The sequence below is a fragment of the Hypanus sabinus genome, chromosome 30 (assembly GCF_030144855.1).
Source record: "Hypanus sabinus isolate sHypSab1 chromosome 30, sHypSab1.hap1, whole genome shotgun sequence".
Taxonomy (NCBI): Eukaryota; Metazoa; Chordata; class Chondrichthyes; order Myliobatiformes; family Dasyatidae; genus Hypanus; species Hypanus sabinus.
The window spans coordinates 36,924,125-36,937,961 of NC_082735.1; the positions used below are offsets into that span (position 1 = coordinate 36,924,125).

General features: G+C 40.4%; 1 long non-coding RNA gene across 1 annotated transcript in view; it reads right to left on the bottom strand.

The window, feature by feature from the left end:
- LOC132383573 (uncharacterized) overlaps positions 1–13,837 on the bottom strand; it is a 161,340-nt gene that overhangs the window by 99,409 nt on the left and 48,094 nt on the right. The window contains exon 3 of the long non-coding RNA XR_009508727.1: positions 1,554–1,669. This is a non-coding gene — a long non-coding RNA (uncharacterized LOC132383573). The remainder of the gene's footprint in view (positions 1–1,553; positions 1,670–13,837) is intronic.

Genomic DNA, 13,837 nt, shown 5'->3' on the forward strand with positions numbered 1-13,837 from the left:
GAACTGGCCTCAACTGTTTCCTGTGGCAGAGAATTCCACAGATTCACCACTCTCTACGTGAAGAAGTTTCCCCTCATCTCGGTCCTAAAAGGCTTCCCCTTTATCCTTAAACTGTGACCCCTTGTTCTGGACTCCCCCAACATTGGGAACAATCTTCCTGCATCTAGCCTGTCCAATCCCTTTAGAATTTTATACGTTTCAATAAGATCCCCCCTCAATTTTCTAAATTCCAGCGAGTATAAGCCCAGTTCATCCAGTCTTTCTTCATATGAAAATCCTGCCATCCCAGGAATCAATCTGGTGAACCTTCTTTGTATTCCCTCTACGGCAAGAATGTCTTTCCTCAGATTAGGGGACCAAAACTGCACACAATACGCCATTTTAAAAAAATCTTTTATCTATCATTCAGCATTCATTTCTAGAGGATTGGAATATAAAAGCAAGGATGTAATGTTGAGACATTATAAAACCATGATGATGCCTCCTTTAGAGTATTGCGAGCAGTTTTAGGCCACTTAGAAAGGATGTGCTGAAACTGTAGGGGGTTCAAAGGAGGCTCACGAAAATGATTCCAGGGTTGAAGAGCTTGTCAGATGAAGAGCATATGATGTCTCTGAGCCTGTATTCACTGAAATTCAGAAAAATGAGATGTGACCTCATTGCAACCTTTTGAATGGTGAAAGGCCTTGATAAAGTGGATGTGGAGAGAATGTTTCCTATGGTTGGAGAGTCTAAGACCAGAGGACACAGTCTCAGAATAGAAGCTGTCCTTTTAGAAGGGCTTTCAGGAGGACTTTCTTTAGCCAGAGAGTGGAGAATCTGTGGAATTCTTTGCCACAGGCAGCTGCGGAGGCCAAGTCTTTATGTATATTTAAGGCAGAGGTTGATAGATTCTTGATTGCTCAGGGCATGAAGTGATGTGGGGAGAAGGCAGGAGATTGGGACTGAGAAGAAAGTTGGACCAGACATGATGAAATGGCAGAGCAGACTCAATTGGCCAGATGGCCCAATTCTTTCCCTATATTTTATGGTCTTATAGTCTTATATTCAGTTCAGCTCAATTAATTTCAATCTATTGTTGTGTCATTCACTACTTGCAGGCTGCCCACTAAATAGGATAGCAGAAAGTTTTATAGTACCAGCGACCCAAGCCACTGCCTGTACGGAGTTTGTACATTCTGCCCATGACTGTATGGGGTTCCTCTGGGTGCTCCAGCTCCCCCCCACAAACCGAAGACATACCAGATGATAGGTTAATTGGTCATTGTAAATTGTCCCATGATTAGGCTACAATTAAATTTGGGGATTACTGGGCAGTGTGGCTCAAAGGACTGAAAGGGCCAATTTCATACTCTTTTTAATCCCTTACGGCCACTATCAATACAACTTCACAGTGACCTAAAACAGCTGAGCTAAAGGTTTTACCCAACTTTTAATAAGTGATATGTTCAACCTTCAGATAAACTTAAAGCTCATTTTATATTTGATATCATCAATCCTCATTTCTTCAATCTAATGCCTCAAGATTGAAAGTAAATGGCAAAGCCACTCACCATCGCAAAAGAGTACAAATCCCTCCACCTGCCGCAGAAATCTTTTGATTGCAGTGCTCACCATATCCATAAATTACCAGTTAGTCCAGAGTCGATACCCATTGTCCGATCCAGTCCTGTGTAAAAAGAGCAACAAACCTCAGTTACAACACATCCAAGGCTGTCAGCATTGTCAAGGACCACCTCCTTCCCCTAACCTGTCCCACAATCCCTTTGACTTCCTTCCATCAGGTAGAAGGTTTCACATATAAGAACAGGGATCAGCTTCTTCCCCCACGCTGTGAGCTGTCTGAACACTCTGCTACCAACCGGTACAAATGATTTATGACAGTGCCAGTAGCATCAATATATTTAACTACTGGATATATCATATATGCACTTCATGTCCACTTGTGCATTTACAGAATACTTTTTCTAACTGTAAATATTATTGCGTTAATATCATTTGCTGTGCTGTATGTGACATACAGTATGTACTGTGTTTTGCATCTTGGTCCCTGAAGAAGGTTGTTTCATTTAGCTGTATACATATGTATAGATGAATGAATAAATTTCAACTTGGACATGACCAAGGGCTGGGCTTATGACCAGCAAAATCTTACCCCCTACAAAAAAATCACAAAGACGTATCAGCACAAGTTAAAGTTTCTCACTCTGATTACTCATATCTAGCAAAATTTGTTTGCAGTCTAGTTTATTCTTCCCAAGGAGCCCAAAGTTTAAGAATGCTTCAAACCAGTCTCTGCTACCAGCCACAGTTACACAAATCCAATAACTAATACTTTTGTCAAATGTGATTTCCTTTTCATATTCACAACGTGAACACTACCTCACTATTTTTTCCACTTGTTTTGCACTACTGGCTGCATCACGGCCTGGTATAGGAACACCAATGCCTTTGAATGGAAAGTCCTACAAAAGGTAGTGGATTTGGCCCAGTACTTCATGGGTGAAAACTTCCCAACCATTGAGCACATCTACTTGAAATGTTGCCGTAGAAAAGCAGCATCCATCATCGAAGACCCTCACCACCCAAGACATGCTCTTTTCTCAGGTAGAAGGTACAGGAGCCTTGGGACTCACACCACCAGATTCAAGAACAGTCACTACTCCTCAACCATCAGGCTCTTGAACAAAATGGGAAAGCTACACTCATATAAAGGCTCTGTTATACTGTTATTTCATGCTCGTTATTTATTGCTAATTATTATTATCTGCATTTGCACATTTTTTTACTGTTCCTGAGGTTTGGAGTTCAGAGTTACTGTTCTTTCTTTCTTTTTCAATATTTTTATTAATTTCTTACATAAAAGAATACAGGGTACAGTAAGATATATATATATATATATATATATATATATATCGATTACAAGATATTGAAATCACAGATGAGGTGCAATTATCCCATATCCATATAAATTAAATTTAAACATAAAATTGAAAAGAAATAATTTTATTATATACAAAATCTAAACTCACTACCAGAGGAAAAAAAAACAGCTGTTTGGTTAAAAGAAAAGGAAAAAATCCTTAACATATAGTAAAACATATCGTTAGCCAACATCTGTGCTTAATAGCAAATCGAAGATTTTGAAAGTAATTCAAAAAAGGTCCCCACAATGTTAAAAAAATCTTGTCTAGGTTCAGAAATTGAACAGCGAATCTTCTCTAAATTTAAGCATGACATAACAACAGGTAACCAATGAGTGTGAGCAGGCGGAGAGGCATCCTTCCACTTCAGCAACAACGCCCTCCTGGCTATAAGAGAAATAAAGGCCAAAATATTCAAGTCATGTGTCTCCAAAATAATATCACTTCCTCCAACAATACTAAATAAAGCAGTCAAAGGATTAGGTTTAAAACTTACTTTAAAAAGTACCGAGTTACCGTTCTATAGATTTACTAAGTATGCCCGCAGAAAGACAATCTCAGGGTGAAAGACAATGTGGTGACGTGTTTGTATTCTGACAATAAATTTTACTTTGAACTTTTGTAATATATTTAATTTCAAATTTTAAGATGAATTTGGATGGTAGGGGTATGGAGAACTGTGGTTCCCGCACAGGTTGATGGGAGTAGATGGCTTAAATGGCTCGGCAAGAACTAGATGGACCAAAGGGCGTTCCCCTGACTCTAATTTACAGTTTTTATTATTATGTATTGCAATGTAATTCTACTGCAAAACAACACATCTCATAACATATTCCAGTGACATTAAACCCGATTCTGATACTTTCATATTCACGACAAGCCGGTGATTATAGACCTTGCTATCGGCTTAACAACAGATTCAAGCTAGTTCTCTGAGCACTGTTATCAGGTTAATTAATGTGTAATTTCTCATTTTTCTTCCCCTTTCCTTCTTAACCTGTGAGATTACATTTGTTTTCTTACATTTCTTTTCCTTTTTACTTATTTGTAGAAAATTTTACTGTGTGATTTCATGTTTGTTTACTGAATACTCCTCTGCTCTTCCCTTCCTCATTACTGTCTCGGTCCTTTTTCAATGTGAATTGAAATCTTCTCAATCTGTGGCATTCAGTGTTCTATGAAGCTTTACAAAGCTTGCTCTTGTGATACACAAGTCTGCATGTAACTTCTCTTTTTGAACCAAAGAGAGAGCTCTTCACATATCGGGCTGTTTGATTTAAATGTTCACCATTGTCTGTTTTACTCATTCCTTCTAACATCATTTCAAAATTCCTTCTAACAAAGTTTCCCAATTCACCTTGGCCAATTTAAGATCTAAACCTTTGTATAGATTTAATACACTGATTTCAGACTGCAAAGTCACTTTCAAACTTCATACAAAATTATTCCTAATTCTGATCCTTAATAAATTGACCCTTTCTCAGAGCACAAGGACATACGTTCCTTCACTGGTCCCTCATATACTGTTCTAAAAATGGTGTTCTAAACAAATTTGCCCTCCACGTCATTGCTGCTACAGCACCTTGCTCTGACGATGGAGCTTAAAGCTTTATCTACAGCACAATTTATTCTGTTCCATGGGAGACAGGTCCCAGACCTCCCTACACAATAGCTCACCTCTTCCTCAACAGAGATGGCAATATTACAAGAACTGATACTCATCTCTCCCATATTAATTTTTTGTGCACACAATCAATTCTCTGATCTTATTGAGCCTATTGCAATTTATGTACGGTTAAGTTAATCTCTCCTTAGCTGACAACCCTACCATCCCCAAAATTCATCTGGTGCGCTCCAAGTATCACTAGCAAATTCTTTCTTAGATAGGGACGCCAATATGTACATAATATTCCAGAGGTGGTTCATCACCACTCTTTATAATTGGTGCAAGCTATATATAGTTGCTGCAAGATGTCTCAAATCTTGTACTCAAATTATCATGTTTGCTGTTGTAGCGAGCTAACTTTCACTTACTTGTGCACAAGGCACTCAGTTCCCTCTGAATACCATCACCTTTCAGTTTATTACTGCTTTTTTAAAAACCGCTGTCCTACAGTATTTATTCTACCTAAGCAGATGACCTCATATTTTTCCACATTACTTTCCATTACTTCTCATTTTCTTCCTTGTCCTCGCCCATTCATTTGTACGTCTATATCCACCCCCTCCCCTCCACGCTCCACACCACCCACACCAAAATCCAGTTTTGTTCGTCAGAAAAACACTGTAGCTGCTGTCGTCATGGATCACAATATTTTCCATCAGCTCACACATATTGCAGCTGCAACATATCACCTACACGCCTATCTTCATTTAATTGGTATAGTTTAAATTTAGGTTTCTTTCTATATAAAGCAACACTGGCAGACAACTTATTTATTATTCCAAATGTAAATTACAAGGTTTAGAATAGTTAAAGAAAACAATTCCATACTTAAAATGAAATCACCAACATCCACGCTCAATGTGGGACATAATTATCCAACATAACATTGTTCATAAAGTTCATGGCTGGACACTATAGAGGAGGGGTTCCCAACCTGCGATCCATGGTAACGTAGTGATTAGCACAGCGCTTTACAATACCAGTGACCCGGGTTTCCAGACAGTACCTGTAAGGAGTTTGCATGTTCTCCCCATGACCACATGGGTTTCCTCCGGGTGCTCCGGTTTCCTCCCACAGTCCAAAGACCTACCTGTTGGTAAGTAATTGGTCATTGTAAATTGTCCTGTGATTAGGCCAGGATCAAATCAGGGGATTACTGGGCGGTTTGGCTTGAAGGGCCAGAAGGGCCCTTTCTGTGTTGAATGTCAATAAACAAATGGCATGAAAAAGTTGGGGACCCCTGGTGGAGAGGAACATGATCCTTTAATTATTTTTCTCATTGTAAGGTGTTTCGGAATATTCGAGTGGAACGACCCAGTCAGGCTGCATCCACGAAAAAAGATCAGAGAATCTGATTTGTAAAGTCAATTCTTTCTCTTGGTTGACCTGCTAGTCATTACCAACATTTTACGGCTTTATTTCTGACTACTAAGCATCTGTTTGCTTGTGTATTATTATAAGCTGGTACAGTTTTACTAATTCATTTGTGCTTTTTTACTAAATTACCAAAGTTAAGCAATTGTACAGACAATCCAGACCTCCATTTGTGATCATTTGAATAAGTCACTGAATATTATTCTCACTAAGCAAGAGTAACCTACAATGAAAATATAGCTGCATTGGCGTGCCATAGCTCAGTACATTCAGTATCATTTTAATGGCAATTCATTTGTAGCCAGCCCAGAAGTGCCTGTGCACATTACAGTGATATTATTGGTAGTAAAAGGTGGAAAACTAACTCCCATGTATAAACACCGAGTGACTTGGGATTGACTGTGTTACCCTCACAGAGCTGAATATTCGACTGACACTCCCTTTGAAGAAGATAGGCTCATTGGACAGGACACTGAAGGATGGTTGGGAACTTGGAACTGAGAGATACTGGGAGGAAGGATGGTGGAGAGACAAGATGGCAAGTTACAAAATATAAAACATAGAGGAATCTTTTCCATCAGCGTTTCCAAAATTACTCGGGGGGGGGGGGGGTGGAAGAAGATCTCCTATGGAAGCCACAGTGACTGGAGGCACTGGAGGCTGTGGTAGAACAAAGGACCCTACAGAAAATCCTGGCAATTCTGGACAATGTTTCTCACCCTCTGCTGAACAGAGGAGCACTTTTAGTAACAGACTAAGACAACTGCGCTGTTCCAAAGAGAGCTATATGAGGTCATTCTTACCCTCCGCCATCAGGCTCTATAATGAGTCAGCCGGGGAAGTGATTTTGTAATCTCTCACTTGTAAATCTTTTACATCTTATTTTTAAGGTAACTTATTTTTATTCTTTCTTACTTCTCTTCTAATATTTGTGTATCTGTGCACTTGTAATACTTCTGTTACACTGTAATTTCTCTTGGGATCAATAAAGTATCTATCTTTCTCTCAAATACTCCTCATGTGACAAGGGAGGAGGTCCTGATGAGAGAATATAGAGAGTCAGGGAGAAAGATGGACCTCAAGGGTGGAGATTTCTGGATTGCTGCCTGAGCCAATGACTTGGCAGATGAATTCAAGGCTAAAGAATTGGTGCAGGGTTTTAGATTCCGAGATGATTGGGATTTCTTCTGGGAAGGTACGACCTGTACAGAAAGGATGGGTTACACCTGAAGTCTAGGGGGACCAATATCCTTGCAGACAGGTTTGCTGGAGTTGTTGGGGAGGGTTTAAAACTAATTTGGCAGAGGAATGGGAACTGAAGTGTTGGGGCTGTTGTTATACAAGTAGATACAGTGTGAAGTGACACCGGGAGAAAGGAGAGCATATGATAGGGCAAAATTGCAGTAAGTGGGATGAGTTGAGATGTGACACGGGGGCAAAATCAAAAAGGATAATAAATACAGGACCAAAGGGGTTATATTTGAATATACGTAGTATATGAAATAAGGTCTTGTAGTACAGTTAGAGATTGGCAGATAATAGAGTCGTATCTTGAGGAAGATCATAGTTGGGAGCTTAACATCCAAGGATACACATTGTTTTGAAAGGACATGCAAGTAGACAGAGGGGCTGAGGTGGCTCTGTTGGTAAAAAATGAAATCAAATCCTTAAACAGATAGGATCAGAAGACGTAGAATCCTCGTGGGTAGAGTTAAGAAACTGCCTGGGTAAAAAAAAAGACCCTCTTGGAAGTTATATACAGGCTTCCAAACTGTAGCCAGGATGTGGGGTACAAATTACAATGGGAGATAGAAAAGGCATGTTACAATAATCATGGGGAATTTCATACGCAGATACAGTAGACTGGGAAAATCAAGTTGGTGCTGGAGCCAAGTGAGGGAATTTTTTGAATGCCAATGAGATGTCTTTTTAGAGCAGCTTGAGCCCACTAGGGAAACAGCTGCTCTGTGTAAAGAACTTGGTTTGATTAGGGACCTTAAGGTAAACTGGCTTGAAGAAAGATCTCAGGCCAAAACATTTATTCCTTTCCATGGCTGCTGCCTGACCTGCTGAGTTCCTCCAACATTTTGTGTCTGTGCTAGTGATCATAGTATGATAAAAAGCACCTTGCAGTTTAAGACGGAGAATCTTAGGTCAGATGCATCAGTATCCTTGTGGAGTAACGGCAATCACAGAGGCATGAGAGAGGAGCAAGCCGATGTTTACTGGAAGGGGACACGAGCAGGGATGACAGCAGAACAGCAATGGCTGGAGTTTCTGGGGGTAATTTGGAAGGTGCAGGAAAGACACATCCCAAAGATGAAGAAGTATTCTACAGGATGAGGCCAGCATGGCTGACAAGGGAAGTCAGAGACAACATAAAACCAGAAGTGAGGGGATATAATACAGCAGGAAAAATGTGGGAAGTTAGAGCCTTGGGAAGTTTGTAATTAGGAAAATTGGCAAAGATATGGCAGATGGAATATAGTGTTGGGAAGTGTATGGCCATGCATTTTGGCATCAGGAGTAAAGGCATAAACTATGTTCTCAATGGGGAGAAAACTCAAAACTCTAAGTTGCAAAGGGACTTGAGTCCTCTTGCAGGATTCCCTAAAGATTAACTTACAGGTTGAGTCTGTGGCAAAAGCAAAGTCAGCATTCATTTCAAAAGGACTAGAATATAAAATGAAGGATGTCGTGTTGAGGCTTTGAAAAGCATAGATCAGACAGCACATGGAGTACTGTGAGCAGTTTTGGACCCGTTAACTAAGAAAAGGTGTGCTGGCATTGGAAGGGGTCATGAGAATGATTCGGGGTATGAAGGTGTGAACATATAAGGAGCATTTGATGGTTCTGGGTCTGAACTTGTGGGAATTTACAAGAATCTCAATGAAACCTATCAGATATTGAAAGGCTTAGAGAGAGTACATGTGGAGAGGATGCTTCCTACTGTGGGTAAGTCTGGGACACGAGGGCACAGCCTCAGATAGAGGGACGTCCATTTAGAACAGAGATGGGGAGAAATTTCTCCAGCCTATTAGTGATGAATCAGAAGAATTTATTGCCATAGACAGCTGCGAAGGCCAAGTCATTGAGTATTTTTAAAACGACGCTGATAGGTTCTTGATTAGTCAGGGTGACAAAGGTTTCGGGGAGAAGGCAGGAGAATGGTGTTGAGAGGGATAATAAGTCAGGCTTAATAAGCAGACTTAATGGGCCTAATGGCCTAATTTTGCTCTTATGGTCTTATTAGCAGAGACTATTGACTGCCTATCAATATATTTTATCTGAGTAGCCTCCAACCCGGTGACATGAACATTAAATTCTCTGATTTCCAGTTATTCCTCCTCCCTTCCCTCCTTTTCCATTTCTCATTCTGGTTACCCTCTCATCCCGACTCTTCTCCGTGCCTGACCATCACCTGGTCCCCCTGTTCCCCCTCCTGCTTCTCTTTTTTTCTTTGTTCTACTGTTGTCTTCTATTAGATCCCTTCTTCAATCCTTTACCTCTTTCACCTATCTTCTCCTGGCATCTTAACTCACCGCCTCACCTGGTCTTACCTATAACCTGCCAGTTTGTATTCCATCCCCTCCCCGCCCCACTTCTTAGTCTGGCTTTTGCTCCCTTCCTTTCTAGGCCTGAGGAAGGAAGCATCAACTGTTCATTCCCCTCCATAGATACAGCCTGACCTCCTGAGTCCCTCCAGCATTTTGTGCGTATTACTCAACTATCTTTTTTATTTCTTTACAGAAGGTAGAAAGCCCAGTAAGGGACAGTCCCAAATAGCTGTTGTGGCAAAGATACTTCCACAGCCCTGTTGGAAGAGTGCTCCAATACCTGAAGCCAGTGAAACTTAAGTACTTTTGAAGGTGAGATATCGTGTGACTTAGAACTTGCAGGTTAAGGTGTTCCCTGGCATCTGATGCTTAAGTTGTTTGAGGTCACACGTATAGGAAGTAATAAGATTAATATTCATAACACCGCCACACAGATTGCAGATGATAGACAGCTAAAGCTGATGCACATATGCAAGTGCAGCCACACACACACACACACAAATAAATATACAGATACACATGCAAATCCACCATAGCCCAAAGCAAGGTGTCGTTAATCAGCATAAATTAAATTTTGCAAAAATGCCCGTCATTAAGATTAAAAATAATAAGACTTTCACACAAAGAATCAGGGGGGAAAAAAAGAAAAAAGCAGACAAGGTCACCCTAATTACTAATTACTTGCGGCTGGGCACAAAATAATCTGTATCAATTTTTCATCACTTGGTCATGACTATACCACTGCAGGGTTCATTGGAGTTGACACCCTGCTCCCACAATGGCTGGGAGCACATATTAAATGATTTTTAAGATTTTTGTTTTGTAAAAATAGTGAGCTGTCACAGTAGCATAGTGGTTAACACAACACTTTACAGTACTAGTGATCTGGATTCTATTCATGCCACTGCCTGTAAAGAGTTTGTACGTTCTCCCCTGAACCTCCGAGTTTCCCCTGGGTCTCCAGTTCTCTCCCACAGTCCAAAGACATAGCAATTGATAGGTCGATTGGTCATTGTAAATTGCCCATGATAAGGCTAGGATTAAATCAGAGGTTGCTGGGTGACATGGCTCAGAGGAAGGGAGAGGGGGAGGAAGAATAGATAAATAGAGAGATATTACCTTTATTTGTCACATCCACATTGAAACGTATATCTAAATGTATTATTTTGTGACAAGGGCAAACACAGTCTGAGGATGTGCTAGAGGCAGCCCCCAAGAGTCAACAAGCTTCCGGCAACAACATAGGAGGCTCTCAGCTCACCAACCTTAACCCTAACCACGTCTTTGGGATGTGGGAGGAAACCAGAGCACCTGACGCAATCACAGAGGGAGCATGCAAACTCCTAATGGACAGCGATGGAAATTGAACCCTGGTTGGTGATCACCAACGCTGTAAAGGGATTGCATTAACCACTATCCCATTGAAAGGAATTTGTTTTATTCCAGAAATATAGCAGCTTGCTGATTGCCGTGGAAGATTAAATGGTAGGGTAGCACTGATGTTGGATGTTGGAGGTAAAACAGAGTAAAAAATGAACTTTTGCCCATGAAACACCTTTCACATTCTCAGGACATCACATATTTCCTACAAAGCACTTATGAATTGCAGTAACTACAACAATGTAGAAAATATGACAATCAATTTCTATTTGGCAAACCTCTACAGTAATGTAACAGTGGACAAATAATACATTGGTGGACAAAGAATGGGCTTAATAAATGTTAATGCAGAAACAGCAGGGGAAACTTGTATGTTCCTCTTCCAAATATTGCCAGGGAGATTTAACATCCACACAAGACAAGCATTTGGCAGGGCAACATTCCCTCGGAGGGCAGCTGGAATGCCAGTCTGGATTTTGTGGTCTAATTGGAGCCTGAGCACACAATTTTTCGACTTAAAGAGAGCGATGTACAATGGGTACTACTACAGTTGGCATTTCAGCTAACAATTTAAATAGCTGACATTGCCTCATTATCCCACTCCAAGTTCAGCTAAAGGATTATCCTCTATTAGCAAAGGAAGATAAAGTTGAGGTGCTGAATGAGATCAAATTTGAAAAAGTGGTGGGTGGTACTAAAATGACGAGCTCTATTTTGAGTGCGTAAATCACTTGAATTCCACTTTGCCTCTGCCATCAGACTTCTGGACATCTATAAAACCATGAACACTACCTCCTTTGCTCTCTTTTTACACTATTATTTTTTATGTTCTTATTGTAATTTATAGCATTTTATGTACTGTACTATACTGTTGCCACAAAACATCAAATTTCATGACATACACTCTGTAGTCACTTTATTAGGTAACTTCTGTTCATCAACTTCTGCTACTGTAGCCCATCCACTTCAAGTTCTGAGATGTTGCAAGTTTAGAGATCTTCTTTTGTACACCACTGTTGTAACATGTGGTTATCTGTCTTCCTGTCAGCTTTAAGCAGTCTGGTCATCCACCTTTGACTTCTCTCATTAACAAGGCATTTTCCACACAAAACTGGGTGATTTTTGTTTTTTGCACAATTCTCTAAACTCTCAAGACTGTTGAGTGTGAAAATCCCAGGAGATCAGCAGTTTCTGAGATACTCAACACTCCCACCTCATCTGGTACCAACAATCATTCTACAGTTGAACTCACTTAGATCACATTTCTTCGCCATTCTGGTGTTTGATCTCAACAGCAGAATCACTTGACCATATCTTTATGCGTTGAGTTGCTGCCACATAATTGGTTGATTGCATATTTGCCTAATAAAGTGGCCAACTAGAGCAGTTAAGGAGCTGTATTTTCCATCACTACCGGGCACCATAAGATTGTTGATGTTTTTGTAACCTGGTGAGTGAATGTGGCTTAACTTACAGCTACAAAACCTAAGAAAAGGAAGAACATTAAAAATTTGAAAGGGAGGAAGCAAAGAATCATGGAATCGCAGAAGGTTACAGCAAGTTGTAAACTAAGTCAGGTCCATCATGGACATCAGCCTCCCCAGGATGTAGGGCACTTTCAAAACACCTACAAAAGGCACGGTCACAAGAAAGCAGTTGTCATCATCAATGACCCCCAGATTCCAGGTTCTGTACTTGCTGCTGCCATTGGAGAAGAGGTATAAGAGCCTTAGGTCCCATATCACAAGGTTCAGGAATTGTTATTACCCTTCAACCAGCATGGATACCTTCACTCACTTCAACACTGAACTAATCAGTTGACACGGTCTATGGATTCACTTTCAAGGGCTCTAATGTTCTCAGTATTATTCATTTATTTATTTTATATTTGCACATTGGTTTCTTGACAATTTTTGTTTATCAGTTTCTTTTATAATTCTATTGTATTTCTTTGTTCTACTGTGTATGCCCATAAGAAAATGAATCTCAGGATTGTATATGGTGACATATACGTATTTTGAACTTTTACTGTTCATTGAGAGTTTCTTGCCCTTAATTCTGCACCTCTATTTATAAACCTTAATACTCTTTTAGTTGCTTTCTCAATTTGTCTTGTTATATTGAACAATTTTGCAGAAAGGGCCTTAGATCTCTGTTCACATGTATCTTTTAAAATAACACCATCCCATTTACATTGCCTTGTCAAATTCTTCCAACTGACTTCCTGAGGTCCATTAACACCCTCTTCAGACAATTTCTGAAGAATTATGGGGATTGCACTGAAACCTATCGAATGTTGAAAGCCCTTGATGGGGTGGATGTGGATTGAATGTTTCCTGTGGTGGGGGAGCCTGGGACCAGAGGACACAGAATAGAGGGACATCCATTTGAAACAGAGATGGGGAGGAATTTCTTTAGCCCAAGAGTAGTGAATCTATGGAATTCGTTACCACAGGTGTCTGTGGAGGCCAAGTCATTGGGTATATTTAAGGCAGAGGTTAGTAGATGCTTGATTAGTTAGGGCATGAAGGGACACGCAGAGAAGACAAAAATTGGAGCCAAGAGGGAAATGGATCAGCCATGATGAAATGGTAGAGCATATTTGATGGGCCAGATGCCCTGATTCTGATCCTCTATCTTTTTGTGGTCTAGAATTTGGAAATTATACTTATAGTGATACCTATGATAGTCATTGTGCCTATTATGAAAAGTGGAGGTCCTAATACTTAATACAAGGAAGGACCAGCGTACATATCCCCTTAGTCCAGGGGTTCCCAACCTTTTTAATGCCATGGACCGATACTATTAAGCGAGGGCTCCGTGGACACCAGGTTGGGAAACCCTGCCTTAGTTCCAAAGAACCCCAGCTATTCTTTGTTGCCTTTTTCTATATCTTGGTTTCCTTGGGCAGTTTTCTAAGCATGCTACTCCTGACC